The sequence below is a fragment of the Rhinopithecus roxellana genome, chromosome 15 (genome assembly GCF_007565055.1).
Source record: "Rhinopithecus roxellana isolate Shanxi Qingling chromosome 15, ASM756505v1, whole genome shotgun sequence".
In the NCBI taxonomy this organism is placed as follows: Eukaryota; Metazoa; Chordata; class Mammalia; order Primates; family Cercopithecidae; genus Rhinopithecus; species Rhinopithecus roxellana.
The window spans coordinates 27,916,651-27,938,273 of NC_044563.1; positions in this window are offsets into that span (position 1 = coordinate 27,916,651).

Here is a 21,623-nt window from a genome sequence, read left to right on the forward strand (position 1 = left end):
AGCTCTTTGCACCCTGTGCAACCCTTGCTATCTTGCCTGCATTGGGCATGACTGGCTCTAAGTGATGGATATGGCTTGGTGGCTCGAAGTCAAATTGGAACCCTTGAAATCTGTTTTTTTGGCTTTTTTTTTTTTTTTTTTTTTTTGGTAAAGTCTCACTCTCTCACCCACACCAGAATGAAGTGGCACACTCTTGGCTCACTGCAGCCTCAATCTCTGGGGCTCAAGTGATCCTCCCACCTTAGCCTCCTCAGTAGCTGGCACTACAGACGCATGCCACCATGTGCAGCTCATTTTGTGTATATTATGTAGAGGTGGACTTTTGTCATGTTACCCAGGCTGGTCTTGAACTCCTGGGCTCAAGCGATCCATCTGCCTTGGCCTCAGAAAGTGCTGAGATTACAGACAGGAAGCCACACGGCTGGCCGGAACCCCTGAAATCTTAGGTGGCAGTGTTTTATATAATCTTGTGTCCTTAAAGCCCAAATCATCTGAAATAGTTTTATCATACAGCCTCAACCCAGACACAGATTGGCTTAAGTGTTTTTCTGGGTGCTTGGGTATGCAGCTTCCTTGTCTTCTTTCCTAAAGAAGCAAGCCTGTGACTCAAAGGAGATTTTGAAATTTGGATTCTTGCATGATGTGAACTGAGTAGCACGGTTATAAGGCTACAGACACTACTACAATAGGTGGGACTCCTTGAGCCAGCTTAAGCCACAGGGAGGAAATGGAAGTAGAACCCAAGGAAAGGATTATGGCTAGGTCTTGGGAAGAAGGGATTGAGGCAGTGAACTTTCTCTGGTTCCTGCCTTCCTCTGTCGGCTGGTTTCATCCTCTCTCTCTCCATGCAGACTGTTTACCTTTGCCTATCAGATCACAAGGCGGCATATGACCATCCCATTCTTTTCAGGTTTACATATAATAGTTCCAGAAATATGCAAGACTTTTCTAATCCCAATTTTAAATTCCCAAGAGGAAGAGCCTGATTGTTTCTGTTTAGGTCAGTGTTCACCTCTGATTCAATCAACTGTGTTGCATCCACCAAGTCTGTGTCTAAGGATCAAAGATAGACCAGAGAGGTTACAGTGAGCTGGACAGTCAAATACACATCCATTCTACTTGACCATATTTTTTCCCCATTTTCTCACATTTACTTGTACCTTTCTGGAAAGGCACTGAGGAGCAGAGGGGCGATACTCAAGAGAAGCAATGAAGTCTAACAATAATGTTTTCTTTTTCTTTCCTTCCTTCTTTTCTTTTCTTTCTTTCTTCTTTCTTGTGTGTGTGTGAGGGTCTCACTCTGTTACCCAGGCTGGAATGCAGTCATGTGATCTCAGCTCACTGCAGCCTCTGCCTCCTGGGTTCAAGTGATTCTCATGCCTCAGCCTCCTGAGCATCTGGGATTACAGGTGCATACCACCACGCCAGTTAATTTCTGTATTTTTAATAGAGATGGGGTTTTGCCATGTTGGCCAGGCTGGTCTCGAACTCTTGGCCTCAAGTGATCCCCCCACATCAGCTTCCCACAGTGCTGGGATTACAAGCATGAGCCACCGCACTCAACCCTAACAAAGAATAGTAGTAGCTAATATTTGCTAAGCATTTCCTATGTAACAGATACTATATTGAGTGCACCTATGACATACAAGAAGATCTTACCATTGGTTATTTTTATTAGCCTCATTTCACATGAGGACACCAGGGTTAGGGGGCTGGCTGGACCAAAATCTATGTGGAGAGCAGAGTTCAAACCAAAATGCATGCTTTTTATCGCTATATTTAGAGACAGACACACCTGGTTTCAAAACTGGTTGCCACTAGCTATGTGATTTTTGAATAATCATTCTGAATCTTAGTTTCCTCATCTGTAAATGAAGATAAAAATACCTTTCAAATTAAAAATGATTTTAAACTAGGCAACTTAGACAAATTATTCTTTTCAATCATGTACCGGGCTTTCCTGCCTCATCTAAGCACACTTGTTCTTTCTAAAGCTCCCTGACTGTAACCAAAACCTCCAGAGCCCTTCACCCATCCTCTTATTGCCATGAATTGCCAATATCAGACAAATAGTTTAAAAAGTGGCAAGAAGGTAGGATTTGAAGTCAGAAGACTTGTATTTGAATCTTGCTTCAGCTTTGTATTAATTGTCTGACCAAAGGCAAGCCTTTTTATCATTCTTAATCATAGTTTCCCCATCTGAAAAATAAGATGTGGAATTGTTATTATTGGTGGTGGTCTGTTCTAAGCATTAAATTAATAAATGCATGTCAAATGTTCTGAAAATTCAAAGACATCATACATTTGGAAAGGAGTCTGTTACAGACTCACCAATGCACCACAATGTAGTAGTCTTTCCTTGTGAGGTATCACCCAAGACCAAGAGAATTAAGGAGTGTGGACACAAAGGGTGAGGTTGGAGTGAAAGTTTAATAAGTGAATGAAGAAAGCTCTCTGCTGCAGAGAGGGGACCTGGAAGTGAGTTGCCATTTTTCACAGTTGAATGCAAAGGCTTTTATAGGAAACTGCTGAGGTCTGGGCATCTAATTTGCATAAGGCATGTGTTTCTGGTAGCTCCACCCCATCCTCCTAAGGCGCATGTGGGCCCTTAGCTTGAGTTACCCATATTGCTTTGTTGCCCTTATTATGCATGTGTCAGGGGATGAAATTTTCTACTGCTGGCATGTCTGGCTAAGTCACCTGTGTAGCCTTTCTTATCTCTGCAGCTGTGGGCATATCTTAGGCAAGGTCCCCAGTGCAAGTTCCCTTATCTGTGCCTGGAGGCTGTTCTTTTGTTTCTAAGAAGTTTCTAAGAATTCAATCCAGGACCCATGCTAACTGCCTGCCTGACTGGTTTCTTTCTTTCTCCTCTCTCAATTCTTATTAAGGCAGAAAAATTCTAGAATGACTTTTTATCCTATAGCCTGGGTCTCAGAATGTTTTGGAAATGTAACCACCCAATGGGTTCACGTTACCCACTGCCTAGACAGAGCCAATTTATCAAGACAGAGGAATTGCAATAGAGAAAGAATACTTAATGCAGAGTGAACAGAAAAAAGATAAAGGTCTTTTAAATATATATAGCTTGGACATTCATGTTTAATTAAGCAAATTTTAACTATAGAGCTCTTTTGTTTAAAGAAAATCTCTTTCAAATCTCTTATTACCAGACTCTAGTCAGGACAGCCAATATTTCTGGCCTTTGAATTCTACCCCAGATAACCGCCCACATGAAATTAGTAACTTTTAATTAAGGTTATAACTTAACCATGGATACAAAAGGTGTTTTAAGGAGATGGTTAGCATTTTTTTTAAAAAAATAAGTTTTAGAATATCCCCAAAGGTAGTTAAGTGAAAGGAAAATTCAAGACAGGAAATCAGAAGCTATCTATGGGGTGAAAAAAAAAAAAGTTCAATAAATGACAAAGTTACACAAATAACAACCCAGAAAGGAATCATTCTGAAAGCCAAGAATTGAACGCGGGCCACCATTGTCAAGAGATAAAACCTTAGCTACTGAACTACACAGTATTGAGCAGTTTCTACTGCTCTTCCCCAAAGAAGTCTAGAGCAGCTGATTTCAAGCTTGTAAAGGCTTTTAACGGCTCAAGATAATTTTTAGGGCTGTGATATGAACCCCCAAATTCCTGTCCCCTGGATGGTGGGGACCAAGATAAAGTACCTCTACATAGTCACAAGGTTAAGCTCTTAAAGACACAAAACAAGACAGAAACTTCATCTGGTATTGGTTTCAGGGGCCCACAGCAAAGTTTATAACTGACCAGCCTGCCAGGTTGGCTTGAAAAGCAGGATTATAGGGGTCCTAAACTCATGTTCTATTCTGTGACACCCTTCTCTCCATTACAGGAAGACAAATTCTTAGCACAAAGTGCACCAGATTTGCCACAGCCTAAGACTAGTCTCACAAATCCTTTTTTACTATTCATCAGACCTTTGCAGAGGACACACATTTATCGCTTACCACTGCCCCCCTACACACACACACACACTCACACACACATTCACACACACACACACAATGCAGAGAGACAGAGAGAAAGAGAGAGAGAGAGAGGCCAGACACTTTTCTGGTAAGAATTCCTACCCTTTGTGCCAGCATATCAGGTTTCTGGGTCCCTTTCTCTGCAGCTTCTAGAAGAATGGAGCAGCATTTGATGGCCCTGTTCACAGTGCCATAGCTGTGGGGGACCAATCCCCATTACAAAAGAAAATGATCCTTTTCTGTTTTATGGAACCATAGGCAAAAGCTTCTCAATGTTGCAAGATGCTGCCTGACGGGCTGCATGGGGAACCAAATTAACATTTTCCATTCCAGTGGAAGCAAAATACACATAACGCAACAGACACTGGTCACCTTATTCAGCACCCAACATCGACCTGGCAAGGCTCAAACTTTTTCCCGTTGGTTCCTGTTGTCTTTGATCTACATAAAGTGGGGAATGGTGACCTCCATCCAGGAATTCAATGGGTGGTCTCTGGGCAAGATGAAGAGCAGTCACCCCGATCCAGGGCTGTTAAACTTCTTTCAGGACTCACTGAATGTGACTAGATAGATAAGGAAAATTCTCTGAGTTAGGCCTGCTGGACTTCCATCAGCAATTCCTTCAGAGGTCCCCTCCACATATACAAATACACACATATAGACAAGACAGACAGAAGGCTTTCCAAGTCAAGACTCCTAACCAAGAATTCCAGAGTGTCTCTTCCAAACTATCCTCCTATTCTCTGTTTGAGAAATCTCCCTGAAATCTTCTTGACTGAGAAGTGTCCCGAACCAAGACTCTTTCTACTAGTTAGGGAGAGCCAACCGAGACCCCCCCAGGAGCCAAACCAAGACAGACACCCCATGGTGTAGCTACAGACACCTCACAATGGAGCTACAGAACTAGTTGGGAAAAGGAAGGAGACGGTGGCAGCATCTAGGATACTGACCAACCCAGACAACCTGCAGTGGGGCTATAGACAGACACCCTGTGATAGGGCTCTAGTTATGGGATGTCTCCCTAGGACTATTTATCTATTGCAATTAAATCCATGCCCATTGGGTCGGGAGTGCCCCATCAGTGGATTGAGTACCAGAGTCAGCTCCCAGTCCAGGTGAACTAGATGGCTGCTTGGGCTGGCCTCTGGATCCATTGCTGGAGGGGGCTACTGAACCACGGGTAGATAGCCACAAGGGCAATCTGGATGAGCCTCTAAATTTGTAACCATCCAAAGGGTTCACCTTGCCCACTGCTTAGACAGAGCTGATTTATCAAGAAAAGGGAATTGCAATAGAGAAAGAGTAATTCACCCAGATCCAGCTGTGCAGGAGACTGGAGTTTTGTTATTACTCAAATCAGTCTCCCAAAAAACTCGGGGACCAGAGTTTTTAGGATAATTTTGTGGGTAGCAGGCCAGTGAATCAGGAGTGCTGATTGGTTGGCTCAAGGATGAAATCATAGGGAGTCAAAATTGTTCTCTTATGCTGAGTCAGTTCCTGGGTGGAGGCCACAGAACTGGTTGGCAGGTCCAGGTGGGACCATCCAGTTGGTAGAAATACAAAAACCTGAAAAGACATCTCAAAAGGCCCATCTTAGGTTCACAATAGTGATGTTACCTTTAAGAGTAATTGGGGGAGTTGCAAAATCTTATGACCTCCGGAATAATGGCTGGTAATATCTAGAATTCCAGCCCCTCCCATTCTAACTTGGTGGCTGGTGGCCTTTCATTCATTTTACAAGAACAGTTTAGTTTTGGGGAAGGGCTATTATTTAAACTATAAAGTAAATTCCTTCCCAAGGTTAGTTCAGCCTACGCCCAGGAATGAAGAAGGACAGTTTAGAGGTGAGAAGCAAGATGGAGTTGGTTAGGTCTGATACCTTTCACTGTCATAATTTCCTTAGTTATAATTTTGCAGAAGCGGTTTCGGGAAAGCCATTGTTTGCACAGTATTTTCATACTCTTAATTTGTAACTGCATATGTTTGCATGTCTTACTTTTTAAGTGGCAGGAGTTTTGAGTCTAGGGTGTGTCTTTCAAGTTTCTTTACAGAACTTAGAAATAATGGGTGTTTAATAAACGCTAGATGCACAGATAACATTCAAGCTTTCTATGCATCTATCTTTCATGTTTTTGTTGGGATGTTTTGCAACAGTCTGGGGACCTCTTAACAATGGAGTGAAAGGATTTGAAAAATCTCTAAAAGCCTGTATAAATGCAAAAGTATTTTAAATTTATAGGAGGTGCTATTACTACTAATACTGTGCAAATTTGTGAGTAGTTACGGAAATAACTCTGAGCAAAAATGCTTTTATTTCGGTTTTGTTCTTTGCATTGTGCAAATACAGCCTATATAAATCAAATTTCTACATTTCTGCATCCTGTGTGCCTTAAGACATATCTTGAGATATCAAAAGAAGAAAAAAAATACAACAACATGGAATCACTAAAGGTTGGAGCTTAAAGATTATTATGTTCAGCCCTGCCATTGTACAGACGAGGACACTAAGTCTAAGGGACACCAAATGACTTGCCTAAGGTCACACAGCAAAATAGTAATCTTTTTTCTGTCATTATTTGTTCTCTGAAATATGTGGGTGTGTTTAGTATTGTTGACATTTCCTTGGAAAAACAATTTTTAAAATGAAATCTTTTCTTTCCAGGGCTAGAGCAATGTATCTTAGGCTCACTCACTTAAGGAGGTTATAGAAATGAGCTCAAGGAGGGAAACCAGAAGAGCCCCCCCAGGCTCACCAGCTGTTTGTTGGCTCCCTACAAACATGTCATTCAAGTGGCTAATCTTACAGCAGCACAAATGCATCTAACCAGGTGAATTTCTTCGAGTCACTTCAAATAATTATTTCTTGAGCATCTACTTCATGCCAATGGTGTGCTAGGTTCTATAAGAAAATAAATGTGAATTAGTCACAGATAAAAATAAATAACAATCAGGCTGCATACGGTGGCTCATGCCTGTAATTCCAGCACTTTGAGAGGCTGAGCAGGGTGGATCACTGGAGGTCAGGAGTTCGACACCAGCTTGGCCAACATGGTGAAACCCTATCACTACTGAAAATGCAAAAATTAAGTGGGCATGATGGCGCACACCTGCAATCCCAGCTACTCAGGAGACTGAGGCATGAGAAACACTTGAATCCGGGAGGCGGAGATTGCAATGAGCCAAGATCGTACCCGTTGCACTCCAGCCTGGGCAACAGAGTGAGACTCCATCTCAATAAGTGAATGAATAAATAAATAAATAACAATCAGAGAATAGAATCAATATAGCCCAGTGGACAAGACCATGGATTATGGAACCAGACTAGCTACTTACTAGCAGAATGATTAATTTTGAGCAAGACCCTTAAGCTCTTTGGGAGTCAGGTTCTTCATGTATAAAGTGTGGCTTACTTAATATTAATAGTTTCTGTGAAGTTGTGAATTTTATAACTATCAAGCTCCTTACCAAAGCTAACTAATTTGCTAATCACTGATTTTGCAAAGCATGTTATGGAGATGTGGCTGGACAGGTTTGTTTGGGTGAGGGAGAAAGGACAAGATGGAGGAAGATAAACAAGAAGGCACCACCCCTGTTGCTTCCGGGTTCTTCATCACCAACTTACCCAGGCGGGGGAAAATGCAGCCCGCGCCCGTGAAAATGCAGATCAACTGAGCAGGCGCTGCAGGACGTCAATCCAAAGAGATCGAAACTTACCAGCCATGCCTATGGAGACGCCCCTATCACGCCCTTATCCCGCCCACTGCCCGCCCCCTTCCAGTACAAATGCGTAAAAGTCCGCTGCAGCAGGAGCCGCCTGACTTCTTCGGCCCCCTCATTCCTGGACCGGAGAACCTCACCCAAGAGCACGGGGGCCACTTCCCTGGCCCCCCACACCTGAGGACCAGAGAACCTCACTGGAGAGTGTGTGCATATTTGCAATAAAGGGCTGCCGCTTTCTTATGTACTTTGGCTTCATGTTTAATTACTTAGCTCTCCTAAATTAAGTTACATTAAATTAAATTAAGACAAGGTTTGCCATCAGAGTTGACATACCGTTGTATTAAAAACAAGATTAAAAAAAGCTGCCAAGTTCTTTGGTGAGTGGTTGGTTCGTCTGAAATCTTTGTAAGATGCTGATGCTCAAGCTGTTGACATACTCATTGCCTACTTCAACAACTGTCAGAGAAACATGATATGGGGTAAACAGGTGATTTTTAAAAATTGTTCATAGACCTCTGTAAAATGCAAGATAAATTAAAGTTATTTTAACAGTGAAAAAAAAAAAAAAAAAAAAAAAACAAAAAAACAAATGTCAGGTGCTTTCAGGGTCCGACATATAATAAGTGCTATAGTAACAATTATTTTACATTTGTTATCTCCCTGGGTCTCATTCTAAGCCTATGAAGTAGGTACCATCCACATTTTATAGAGGAGTAAACTGAAGTTAAGAGGTCAAGTAGCTTGCTTAGGTCACCCTGCAACCAGCAACAGAGCCAAGAGTCAAGCCTGGCTGTCTGTCCGACAGCCAGGCCTGGCCCCGTAAACACTGTTCCATGTGCTGTCCTCAGACACAAGCCTTGCTCTCCAGAAGGTCGTATTCTAGAAGCCTTATTGCAGGACTGAAAACACTAAGTGCCACTAGAGACATAGAAATAATGTGGATGGGGATTTCACAACAGGGCCTGTGGGAAATTGTTTCTAGCTTAGAAAATCAGAGAAAGTTTTAAGGAAGAAGTGGAATTTGAGTCTTGAATGATTTATTTGTGCAGAAGCAGGAGTGAGAAAGGACAAACAAAAAAAAACCAGGGATGAGAGGGGTGAGGAATAGTTTGGAAACAGGCAGTAGCTGGTTCAATAAAAGTGGACTCTGGGGTATATGCAGGAGAACAGGGAAAGGTGAGGCCTGCAACCCTCCCTAGGTGAAGTCAGATCACAAGAGGCTTCAAGTACCAAGCTAAAGAGTGTGCATCTAAAATTGAAGGTCTTTAAATAGCTTTTTAAAAGACTAAATGGAAAAAAAAAAAAAAAAAGACCAAAAGGGAAAAGGAAAAAATAAGACCTAAGACTTTGAGACATGGTGATTATTTGTCAGTAAGAATTGACGGAATATGGTCTTATTAACCTAGTTAGTTCTCTTCAGAAAAAGCCACATAGATTTACAGAAAAAAAAAGTTGATTTTGCAAACAACATACTTGTTCATTTGAAGAGTTGAAGCATTCTTTCTGAAATGTAATATAATTTTTATATTTAAGTTAAAATGTAATTATAGATATTTTTCATCGGTTAGATAAAAGAGATCTAGAATTTAAATTTTATTTGTGAATTATTTCCCTACATCCTTCCCCCTCTCCCTTCCTTCCGTCCACTTGCATTTGTGTTTGGTTCACTTCTCTCTCTTAGACAATAGGCATTTTCTCATTTCTTAATCCCGATTCCTCCTTCATGTTTTGAGTGCTGTTTTATGTTTCGATTTCATGTTTATTGTAACATGACCCCTCAGCCACTAGGACATCCAACATCCCTAGAATGGCAGAGTTGAAAGGAACAGTAGAGATTATCTATTCTAACATTCATCTTACAACTGAGACAATGAAGGCTCAGAGAAAGAACATGACTTTTTCAAAAACACAGAGTGAGTTCAAGGCAGAAATGGGACTTGCACTTGTTTTCTGGCTCCTATCTAGTGCTCTGAATTTCAGTGCACCATCTGAGCACATGTGTAAGCAGGGCTCTGGGCCTTTACCTTCTTGAGAATGGTTTAGGGAGTCTCAATAGACTTCTCATGTACTGCTGCAGGACTTAGAATCTATGAAGTATTTAGAGCTGGAGGGAACCTTAAGGTCCTGAAATTCAGCATCCTCCTGGCTGTGGTCTAAATGGTGCCTGCAAAATTCATGTGTTTAAAAGAATCCCCGGTGCAACAGTGTTGGGAGGTGGGCCTTTTTGGGACATGTTTAGGTAAACAGACTAATGTCACTGTGAAAGGGCTTGATGGAAGGAGTTTGGCCTGTTCTTACTCTCCCATCCCTTCTTCTATGTGAGAACAGTGTCCTCCCATCTGAAAAATGCAGCATCAAGGTGCCATTTTGTAAACAGAGAGCAGCCCTCACCAGACAGCTGAACCTGCTGGTGCCATGATCTTGGACCTTCCAGCCTCCAAAACAGTCAGAAATAAATTTCCATTCTTTGTAAATTACCCAGTCTCGAAACTTCTTTTGCAGAGGAGAAGACCAAAGCTGAAAGAAGTGAGGGGTGACCTGCTTAGCTTATGTGGCTGGAGACATACACAGCAAGGTCAGGGATTCCAATCTGCTGACTTGAGGCCCATGCTTTCACTCTGTACATGCTCATCCTTATTTTCAAAGTCTCCAGTTCAAAAATTCATCCCTTTACAGTCACATATACTGAAAGGAATTCTGCTTCACAATGCCTGGAGGAGCTTCAAGTGGAATGTGTCCAAACCAGGAGGAAACAATTCCCTTGGTTTTCCTCTGGATGTCAGTGCAGGTTGGTGTGAGGTGAAGGTGGGGGTGTGGAAAGCTGGCCAATTCCGCTTTACAAGTTCTTTAGTTTCTCATACCCAGGAGGTACCACAGCCACTGAATTCTTGGTGAAACCAGAACCTAAAACAGTAAAAGTGGAGTTGGGAACCTGGGGAAACAATACTCAACCAAGCCAAAACTAAGATTGTATATGTACATAGCATGGCTGTAGCCATTTTGTTCTTCACACTCTCAAAGTGAACACACAGCACAAGGCTCAGAGGCCAGACTATGTGGTGGGGGTGGGATGTGGCAGGTGTGCATGCATGTGAAAGAACAGTATAAACTCTAAAACATCTACAACAGGGAAAAGCAAAAAAGAAATCCATATCTCTCCCTCTGATGGTCTTAGTCTGTCTCCTCTGTCATGGATTAGACCCAGAGAATAATATTAGTCCAAATCTCCAGCAACTGTTCATCATTTTTAACCTTTTCTGCCTGGTAAAATCACCTGGGAGCTTTGAAAATAATGTTGATGCCTGAGCTTCACCCCCAGAGATTCTGATTTACCTGATGTGGGATGGGGTGTACAGATCACGAATTTTTAAAAACTCCCCAGATGCCTAATGTGCAACTACTGTGGAGAATTACTCAATTAGACTATCAAGTAGCTTTCCCTGACTGCTGGGATCCATTCCTTGGCTGCTGCGAACAATGTTGTAGCCATTTAGGGCTAAATACACTTATAATGTGGTCTTACACTGCATTCATTCAATTTAATAGACACTTGTTTAGTGCTTTCTGGTACATGGCTAGGTGAACTGCAGTGGGTACGTAGGTGAATGAGTGTCCTCTGCTCTAGAAGAGTTTATACAAGTAACTGTGGCTTAGTAAGGGAGCAATTATTTTCCCCAAGAAAATGCTAAAGGCTTCATGCAATTGAACTTTGAAGATTCTAAACATATAGAAACATTTTTTATATTCATAGGAAATTCATTTGTAAAGAGTAACCTGCCTAATCGAAAATTTGCTTTGATAAGTCTACCATGGTATACAAACAAGCCGTGGACTAGTGCCTGGGTTTGAAAAGTGAAAGCTTCTGTGCATAACAGAGAGTGAGAGCAGGTGATCAGCATGAAATGCTATGTAGGGAAATGGTCAAAAGGACACTTAATGACTTTTAGAGATGGGGTCTCAATCTGTCACCCAAGCCGGAGAGTAATGGCATGATCATAGCTCACTGCAGCCTCAAACTTGTGGGCTCAAGTGACCCTCTCACTTCAGCCTCCTGAGTACTGGGATTACAGGCACGTGCCACCACACCCAGCTAATTTTAAAAAAAATTTTTTTGTAGAGACAGGGTCTCACTATATTGCCCAGGCTGGTCTCATCCATTTTGCTTCAGCCTGCCAAAGTGTTGAGATTATAGGCCTGAGCCACCATGCCCAGCCGTAAGGCCATTTTTAATAAGAACTGTTAAAAATAAAATGTCAATTATGGAATGTAAACTTCATTTTCACATTTATTAAGAAGGCTTCCATAAAATACACATTGCTCATTATTTAGTGAGAGTGAATTGTGTATGAAAAATTCAAAGAAGTGCTAAATCCCACCTTGAGATGGCAGAAGAAAACCAGAGGGTGCACATGGGACAACTGCCTGATGTGTGGGTTTGCTAGATTTTACAATTAAAATTGCAGGACACCCAGTGAAATTTGAATTTAAATGAATACAAATCATGTTTTACTATAAATATGTTCCATGGAGTATTTGCACATACTTATATTAAACAATTATTCATTTGGTTTGATGTTTTTTTCTGGCAGCCTTATTATGGGTTATGGTTGGGTAGGGATTTTATAATCAGAGAGGGAGACAGGAAATGGACAAAGGTGCAGAGGAGATAGAGTGCAAGGTACATTTAGGAAATAGGGAGAAGTAGGGTTGGAGTGCACTCTCAAGTGTGTTGGAAGTTGTCTGGACATTAAAGTAGGAAAATAAAGCTACATCCTATAAGGCCATAATGTCAATATCACCAATTGGTACTCTGTCAGCAATGGAGAGCCCTGTGATATGTTAAAGGGGGGAAATCATATGCTCTATTCATCCATTCATCTATCCATCCATCCATCCATCCATCCACCCACATTAATGTATCTGTATCAATATGGCACACTTGAAAAGCATATATCCTTTGAATTTATATTCTAGTTCTGCCATATGCTCACTGAGTGATCTTCTGCAAATTACTCCCTCTCTCAGCCTCAGTTCCCTGAAAAATGGGCATAATTAGATGTACATCTTACATCTCTTGTCAGGTTTATCACAGTGACGTACAATTACCAAGCAGACAAGGCCATCTTGAATGCCTTTTTGAGGACTCGTTTGAGGGTTCCAGTACTGTGTGTGCCAACTTAGACCATTATTTCCCAAAAACATTCCTCTCAGTCTATTTCATTTCCTTGCAATGCACTGGCCTTTACACCTGCATAGTCAACAGTGAGTAAAGACTGCATTTCTGTCTCTCCTGCCACATTGGTACGTTTGTGTATAGGTGGGTGTTGCTATTTGTGTAATGTATTACGAAGTGTTTTCACATTTATTATTTTCATTGAACCTTCAGAGAGATCATTCTGCTATCATGGGAGGATAGATTGGAAGTGGGTGGGGGTAGAGAGATTGGAAGTAGAGAGATGGTTGGAAGGCTGCTGTGATAGCCCGGGCGAGATGCAATGAAGACCTGAACCGGAGTAGTGGAAAGGTGAGCTGAAAGTGAAAGGAACGGATGAAAACAAATGGCACAGAAATAAAAAACAAAGGGAAGTTCTGACACCCGCGTTTTGGTCTCCTTGACATTGCTTCTATTTCCTCTAGGGACATGTCCTGGATAAGGGTGAAACCGGATGCTCCTTGGCAGTTTCAGATGTCACCACCCCTAACTTTCCATTGGATAAAAGAAGGCCCAAAATAACCTCTGGTCCCATAGGCTAGTGATTACTGGGACTCAGATTCCTGTCCTGAAAACACAGGGAAGAAGCCAGGCATTTGCCCACTTACCCTCTCACCAGCTGACCCCAGGCATTAGCACCCTGGTGCCTGCTGACGCAGAGCATCTGCCAAATTCGATTAGCCCCGTGGCCTGGCTAAGCTGGGCATGTCCTGCATTGCTTCTAAAACAAGCCCTCCAGGAAGGGGCGGTGAGACTCGGAGATGTTTTTTCCTACTGTCAAGCAAGACTCACTGCTTGGAAGTTTGAGGTAAGGATGGGAAGGAGATAAAATTATTAGAAGATGCAGAAGATAAAGCCAAACACTAATCTAACAGTCACTTCTGAAAACAGAGAAAACACTCCAGTCAACATGGATTGTTTTTTTTTTTTTCATTGCTTCAACTTAGTAAAGCCTTTTGAGTCCAGCAGAATGAGCCAAGCAGTGTGAAATGTGTGGAAACATGTTGGCTCAGAGCAGGTTGCTTGGAGGTGGGACAGGTGACGACCTGCCTGTGAGAAGACCATAGAGCTCCCTTTGCCTCAGCACTGGGTCAGTTGATCCTCATCTGTAGATGAGAGATCCTCATCTGTAGACTCAGCCCTCCTGCAGCCATTAGTGCCTCTCCTGTTTCTAATCACAGGGAATCTAAATACATTTAAGGAGCCTCATTCAGGAGCTCAGTGTTAGATTGAGCTTTCTGGTGGGTCCATTCTGACTCTGAATGTTGATTTTACTATCTATAATCATTTTTCTTGTTTCTATGGCTAGGGTCCTACTAAATTTCCTATAGAACTAGGGTCCTGTCTGGTTAATTCCCAGTCATTAGAATCCCACACCCAAGTTTGGAACCAGGTTAGGGCTCTGAGTCCCTTGGGTGGAAATCTCTGATACCTCTAACTCCTGTTTACCTGGAGGAAGAAGAATCTGGGGCAGCACTTCTACCCTGGCTGGTCAAAAAAACCACTGGAAAGATCTTTAAGAAATACAGATTCCTGGGCCCCACTCCCAGAGATTCTGATTTAACTCATCTGGGTATAGACATATTTTTTAAATTCCCTATGTGATTCAAATGTACAGGTCAGGATTGAGAGCCACCAGCCTGGTGGTTAAAATTTGAGGCCTTGGGATTATATAGATGTGGCTTCAAATCTGACTATGTCATCTATTAACTGTATGACCTTGGGCAAGTTATTTAGGCTACTGTGTTGTCAGTTCTCTTGTCTCTCAAATTACATCTATCTCATGATTGATGAGTATTTTAGATAGCATGCAAAACATTTAGCATGGCATCTAGTACAAAATAGGGATGTAATAGTATTGCCTATTGCCAAACACTTGTCCTTGTGTTCAACCAATTCCTAGGGTAATCTTACCCTTTACTTGGATTCTTTGCATATGGATCATCTGTCTGAAGTGCATGGATAGAACTCTTTATACTCATTATAGAACATTCTTCACCCTTTCGCATCTAACTTCCGCTCAACCCGAGGGGCACATCCAGTCCTCAGCACCTTGACTTTACTACCTTATCTACCCCATCACCAGTGGGATCTGTTCTTAAGAAACTGGGGAAGCCAAGATAGCAAACTGAGTTCATCTTTTGGTTCAATTCAATTCAACTGGCAGTGGAGCATGACCTTGAGATGACTTCTGAGGCTGAGGTGCAGCAAGGACTTACAAGTGATGTCTGCTATACATGGAAGAATGGGGGAGAAAAGGCTGGCGCTGGTGGCCAGGGCTATTGCAGACCCAGCAGGCCTGAGTCATTGTCCTTTCTCTTTTCCACCAATCCCAAACACAAAATAACTGTAAAGTATTGACCTAGAGAGGATTGGGCATTCCTGAGTTTTACAAGTGGTTCCATAACAACCTGCCTGTCTTCCCAATCCCAGCAATTCACAGGAAGCTCTTCAGATAGGTCATGAGGTTAAAGGGGTGACAGCTGCCCCATATCCAAGTATTGGAAACAGCTGGCATGAAGCTCTAGAAACCCTACAATCAGGTTTTTCAGCACAGAGCAGGGTTGTATCCACTTTTGGAAAGGCCCCCATGCAATGAGAGACTGTTTGCATGTTAACCTTTAAAAGAGCAATCCAGTACTCTTTTGAAAGCTAAAAATTCTAAGCACCACTAGTGGTCTCTCTCTCCGATGGAAGCCAAATCCCTTGGACATGTAACTAGCTATTCCACTCCCCTCCCCTGAACCACTGCCTTTTTTTTTTTCCCCTTCTGTACTCAATGCCCTTTACACTTTTAAATTTTGCAGTGGTTTAAGAGTGGCTCCAGATCCAGGCTGCCCTGTTACTCACAAGTGTTGCAGCCTTTGCCAACTTAATTGGATTCTCTGTGCCTTAGTTTTTTCATCTCTAAAATGGGAGTACTAAAACTACCACCTAGTTTATGGATTGTTGTGTAGTGAGAAAATCTGCATAAGATGCATTGAACACTGCCTGCTTATAGTAAGTACTAGTCACTATAATTGTGCAATGGGTTAAATGTATGTCAAGGACATGGGGCAGAGGTTAAGGCAGGATTTTCCTGATGTGCCATGTCTATTTTTAGAAATGTGACCATGGCCCCTTGTTTCTTTCAGACTACATGAGTTCATCTATTTCATCCTGGCTTCAGTCATTGCCATTCAGCTGGGATAGACACGTAGGGATAACGGGCTTCATTTGGAATGTACAGTCTAGAAAAACACCCTTTGTTGTAGTATATCTCTTCCATTTGCCTGAGTGTATGTAGTGGCCACAGCTTAACTGCCAAGCAGTATTATTGCTAGTGGGTAAACAAGAATTATCTCTCTGAGTCTTCCAGAAAAGACAAAGTGACCCTGGATGCTAATGGCACAGATGAGATGGGATCTCTTCCAGGATTCTGAATATAAGAAAAAAGTCTCTGAAGTGTGTACTAGATGAGCCCAGCTTATTACCGGTCAGCAGAGTGACTACCAAGAGTTTGTAAACACTTTCTGAGGCTTTCTCATGGGTCCATAACTTTCCTAAGTTCTTTATATGTATTACCTAATTTAATTATCACAAAATCCCATGAGGTAAGTGGGAATATTTTTACCTGTCCTTTGCAGGTGAGGAAACTGAGGCACAGAGAAGTTAAGTGACTTGCCTACAGTCACACAGCTCTTGTAGCAGAGTTGGGATTCAGACTCCACTCTTCACTATATTATGTGCCTCCTGAGAGGTGAGACGTTGGATCCCAGAGGAAGCAGAGCTCTGAGGTCATCGGGAAGGGAAGCAGGGCATGAAGTGGGAGCAGAGGTGGATTGAACAAAAACATAGATTTCTCAGAGATTCGGGCAAAAAGGACTCAGGGCCAGGAATAAACCAAAGTTGGATTGCTGAAATGAGGAGTTTCAAACCCTGGCATACCAGTGAGGTTTGTCTCCTAAGCTAGCCAAAGCTCCACTCAGAATGACCTCTTTACCGTTCTGAAATATCTGCTGTTCCTCTGAGGAAATCTGCTGCTGAATGTGGTGTTGCTGTGATTTGTTATGAGACACTTTTGTTCTCAAGGCCATCCTCTCAAGAGGAGGAATCATCCAGAGTGCTCGGGGGTGGTGGTGAAGCAGGCTGGGAGCTGTACGTCCTTGGTGAATTTATAAAGCCCCAAAGAACAGAGATGCAAACCCATTTCATTCAGAGAGCTCTATAAACAGTGACTCTACAGGATGCTACTTCAGTTTCATTCAGAGTTTCCTGACTCTGCAACTTGGCAAAACACAAGGAATCTCTCCTTGCCAGGCACCATGTCATACAGTTGAATGAGTGACATAAAACAAAGGTAAATGCATTGCCTGGCTTTGAAAGTAAGGTTTGAGCCTGGTAGAAAGTTTGCATCTTGAAGAATATTTGGGCACCTTCCCCAAGGTATTTTCTGCCTGCTTGTCAGACAGTTGGTAATAACTTTATAGTTGCATATGAAGTAGAAACATTCCTTGGGTCACATCCTCCCCAACTACCACACTAACTCGAGGTGCCTCCTGCTTTTAATCTTGTGGCAAGTGCCAAGAAATAAGGACACCAACTATGGAGGGAGGCAGGCGATGCACAGTGAATTATCTCAGAATGCATCCCAGCCTTTAAGTGCTTCAGAAACCTCTTTAATCTCTTTTTATGGCAAGTAATAAAGTAGGAAGAATGAAATTGTAGTCTTAAAACTGAAATTTACCTCCAAGACCATCCTCTTGGGAGATCCCCCAAGTTCAGCCTCTTCCTCTGACAGATGAGGGCATGGAGGCTCAGATACTGGAAAGAGTTGGCCAACCTAATGATTGAACTACCAAGATACCTGGCTCTCCAAGGTAGGCTTGTTAGAATTCAGGCTTCCGTATTGCCTAATGGATTGGACACCCTCCTGTCCATCCCAGAAACAGAAAAATCTTCTAATGCAACGTGCAGTGTAAAATGTGCAGGAGTGTGCACACACACATACACGTACACACAGAGATGGGAATAGCTATGTTGAGGTCCTCATTTCCAGAAACCAGTTCCTACAATATGGAAAAGCTTTGCCACAAAGTCTGAGGAAGCCCTTTGAATTTATAGTCTGGTCATTCTGGAGGTGTGAACCTAGATTTCCTCAGCTGGATGTTAATATCTGATTAATTCAGGATTCTGATTTAATTTATGACCTATAAAACGCTATTTCACAGAGAATGGGCTGTGTTGGCATGTGCAGAGCCCAGCTCCCCAGATGGAATAATCCTTTCCTTATTAATTTGCTGCATGTTGCTTCTCATTTCTCACAATCCTTCCAAATGTGTTACAAACGACTACATGCTCTGGGTCCTGAATCCACTACTGCTGTTGCTTTGAAAGGAAAGAAAAAAAATTGTTGAATATGAATGGCACTGGGCTTTCCTGGCTCATATTTGCATGCTCACTTTCAAACCATCAGTGCACTCTTGTCTTACAACACTAAGCATTGCTCCACCTGCGAGCACCCATCACTCTTGCGTTGTTTAGGAAATGGAAACATAGATGGTTTGATGTTTTCAGGGCCAAGAAAAGAGGTAGTGACATGATTGGGATCAGATCTCAAAGTTCCAAATTCTTGGGATGTGCCATCTTCCTATTATCTAGAACATGTGAAGGGCTGTTTAATCCCCTTAGTCGAATGATCCTCAAATTTGAGTGGGCACAGAATCACCTAGATGGGTTGTTAAAACTCAGATTGTTGTCCTCTACCCCCAGAGATTCTTATTTAGTAAATCTGGGATGGGAACTGAGAATTTGCATTTATAACAAGTTCCCAGAGATGCAGATGCTGGTTGGAATCCACACTTTGAGATCATTGCATGAGTCTAACTGGAGGAGAGTGTGGGTACTGTTATCTCCAAGTAAACACTGCTTGGTATCTGTTGGAGAAGGTCTCTGCTGGGTAAGGTTTCTGTTTTATGTCTTTTTCCTCTTTCCTTCCTGATATGCACCAAATCCCAGTTTAGCAACTATTTTTTAAATGTTAGGGCTCAATGGAGAATGCAGCTTGACTAAATAAATTTAAATGTGTACTGCAGTACTTGATACAGATTTTTTCAAATTGTGAGCACTTAAGCCAGACGAAAATATTTCCCCTGGGTTCAGACATTCTATGCAGACCAGCCCCTGGTTTCTAAGGAACCATTTGAAATAGAATACAGTACCAAAGTGCAGAGCTGCAGAAGCATCTTTATGTCCTTTCTAAATGTAGAACATACACCTCAAGCTCAGGATTTCAACTAACGCTTTTTGGTCATTTACAGACTTGAGACAAGTCCTGTCATTAACTACAACATTGTGTGTGAGGCTTTTTTCAGGACAGATAGGCTTATTTTTCTAAAGGAAAGACTTGTTTTGCCAGATATAAAATAGCAGTTCACACTTAAATGTAAAGGTCTTGTTTATTGTTTGTGTGGTGAGGTTTAATTGGAAGGCCTGCTTTTTACAATTCCATGGTACTGACGTTACCAAGCACACAGGATTGTTCTTAGAAAAGCAAATGCCAGGCTAGAGAGCTCCTAATCTGGTGCTCTGTGCCTTGTAAATAATTAGGGGGTGGGGGTGAGGTAAAAGCCTATAGAAATCCTACAGAGTGCCACAGAAATGGGTCTTCTCAATGATGATAATGTGTAAGGTCACAGTATTTTTTCTGTTAATATTTAAACATAGTCTTTAAGTAATTTACTGCAAATAATCACTTACTAAAAAGGAGTTTGCCTTTTATTCCCTACAAATAATTCAAATGGTGGCCAGAATTGAGAGAATGGATGATCATACTCACAAGGCTGGGGATAGACATGCAGGCAGGGTGTTTATTAGAAGGAATGTCCATAAACGTGGGCTGGTTTGGAGTGGCTTCACCCACTCTAGTTGCTAAGTTTAGCTATTAGGTGGGGAGTTCACCAACCACCAGTTAGTTCAACGTAACCAACAAAAGTCAAATTCCCAACCATTACCCCCGATTGTCCCCAAACCAAGCAGCCAACCAACCTTTAAAACCACAGTTTAAAAACCCACAGCTAAAAGGATGGCCTGTGTTCCATCAAACACTAATTTTGCTGGTCAACATTTTGAGGTTGGATCAAATCTGTGAATGGCTTTTTGCAAGCTAAACACTTCATCTTCCTAAATTTATGTACACATATATTGTTTTTTATCCCAATTAACAGTCTTTACTTAACAATGGTTTGTCAAAATATGCAGCCATTTCCACTTTAACTTATAGACCAGGCTTGATGTTAGAACATGAGGGAGACATGTATGCTTTACAATAAGCTTAAACCTTAACACTACTGGGAGTGCTGGCTGAACTGAGGCAATGCCTGAAGCCATTTGTTGCAGTTCAAAAAGTGTTTGACATTTTATCCAGATCTAGAAGCCACTTAAATGAATGAGGAACAATTTAACACTGACCCATTCTACGACTTAGTCCAGATTCTCATTCGGAACTGTCTTATTATTCATAGAATTAGTACAGCTCATAAAAAGATTTCATAGACACAGCTAATCACCCAGAGGCTTATCAGTATGGTGAAAAACAACAGATCAAAGCAATGATCTGAGTTATTTCCAGGCATCTTAATAATTAAACAAGTTTAACTGCTTACTCAATGAATGCAGTACACATTGGTTACTCCTATTAACTCCAAGTTGGATAATTTAGTAGATGTCTCTATTTTGTTTTTTTTCTCCAATCTCATATTCTAATGAAAACTTTCAGTGATGTTTACCAAACTCGTTTAACTTCAAGTAATTTGGATGTCATGTTTAATTTTTACTTTACTCAACCATTTAAAAAATATTTTGATCCTCTGACTATGAAAATTGGTCAAGCCTGAAGTTTATCAAAGTTCTAATTCCATGGCTAGGCTGTCATGACTGGCAGTCAAGGGCTTCTCTTAGAGTTTAGAGTACTTTTCAAGTTCACTGGACAGATTAGGATAGAGTAATTCATCTCATTCTATCTGTTTTTCCGTATACACAACACAAGTCAATGTTTGTTATGACTTTCCTGATCCTTATTTATAAGACAATACAAGAGGAAACCATGTGTGTATGTTTAGAAATAGAAATGATACATTGCACAGATATAGTTCACCACGTTATGGGATGGGTTGTCAGTGTTCAAATGGGGAGGCTGAAGAGTAAGAACAGATGCTTTTTTTCCTTAATGGCCCTTTCTCTGATTTAAAATCCTTCCATTTATTTCCCTAAGATTTAGTGATAACTTTAAACACTTTAACTAAATTACCCAGCGGCTTGGCAGCCATCACGGAGGCAAATCCTTTTAGAAATCCTAGCAATCTGTTAGATTGTGGGTACTATGATATAAAATCTGTGTGCTGCACGTACAAAAATTAAATCAGTGCTATGGATACAAATACATACTGCAAATGGCACCATTTCTAAACTGTGAGTATGTGACCTGTCTCCAAATATTGAATTTCTTTTCTTTTTTTTCCAGTACTTGACTTTCTAAATTTGGGCCAATTTATTCTCATTATCCCTAAGTAAACCTACTTTGATTTTTTTTAACAGTTATTTTATAATCAGATAGAGCCAGCCAGCCAGCCGTGATTCGTGGATCCTGATGTTGCTAGGATACATGGTTTGGTATCTGATGAAAGTATATCACTTCAAAGGGGTAAAACT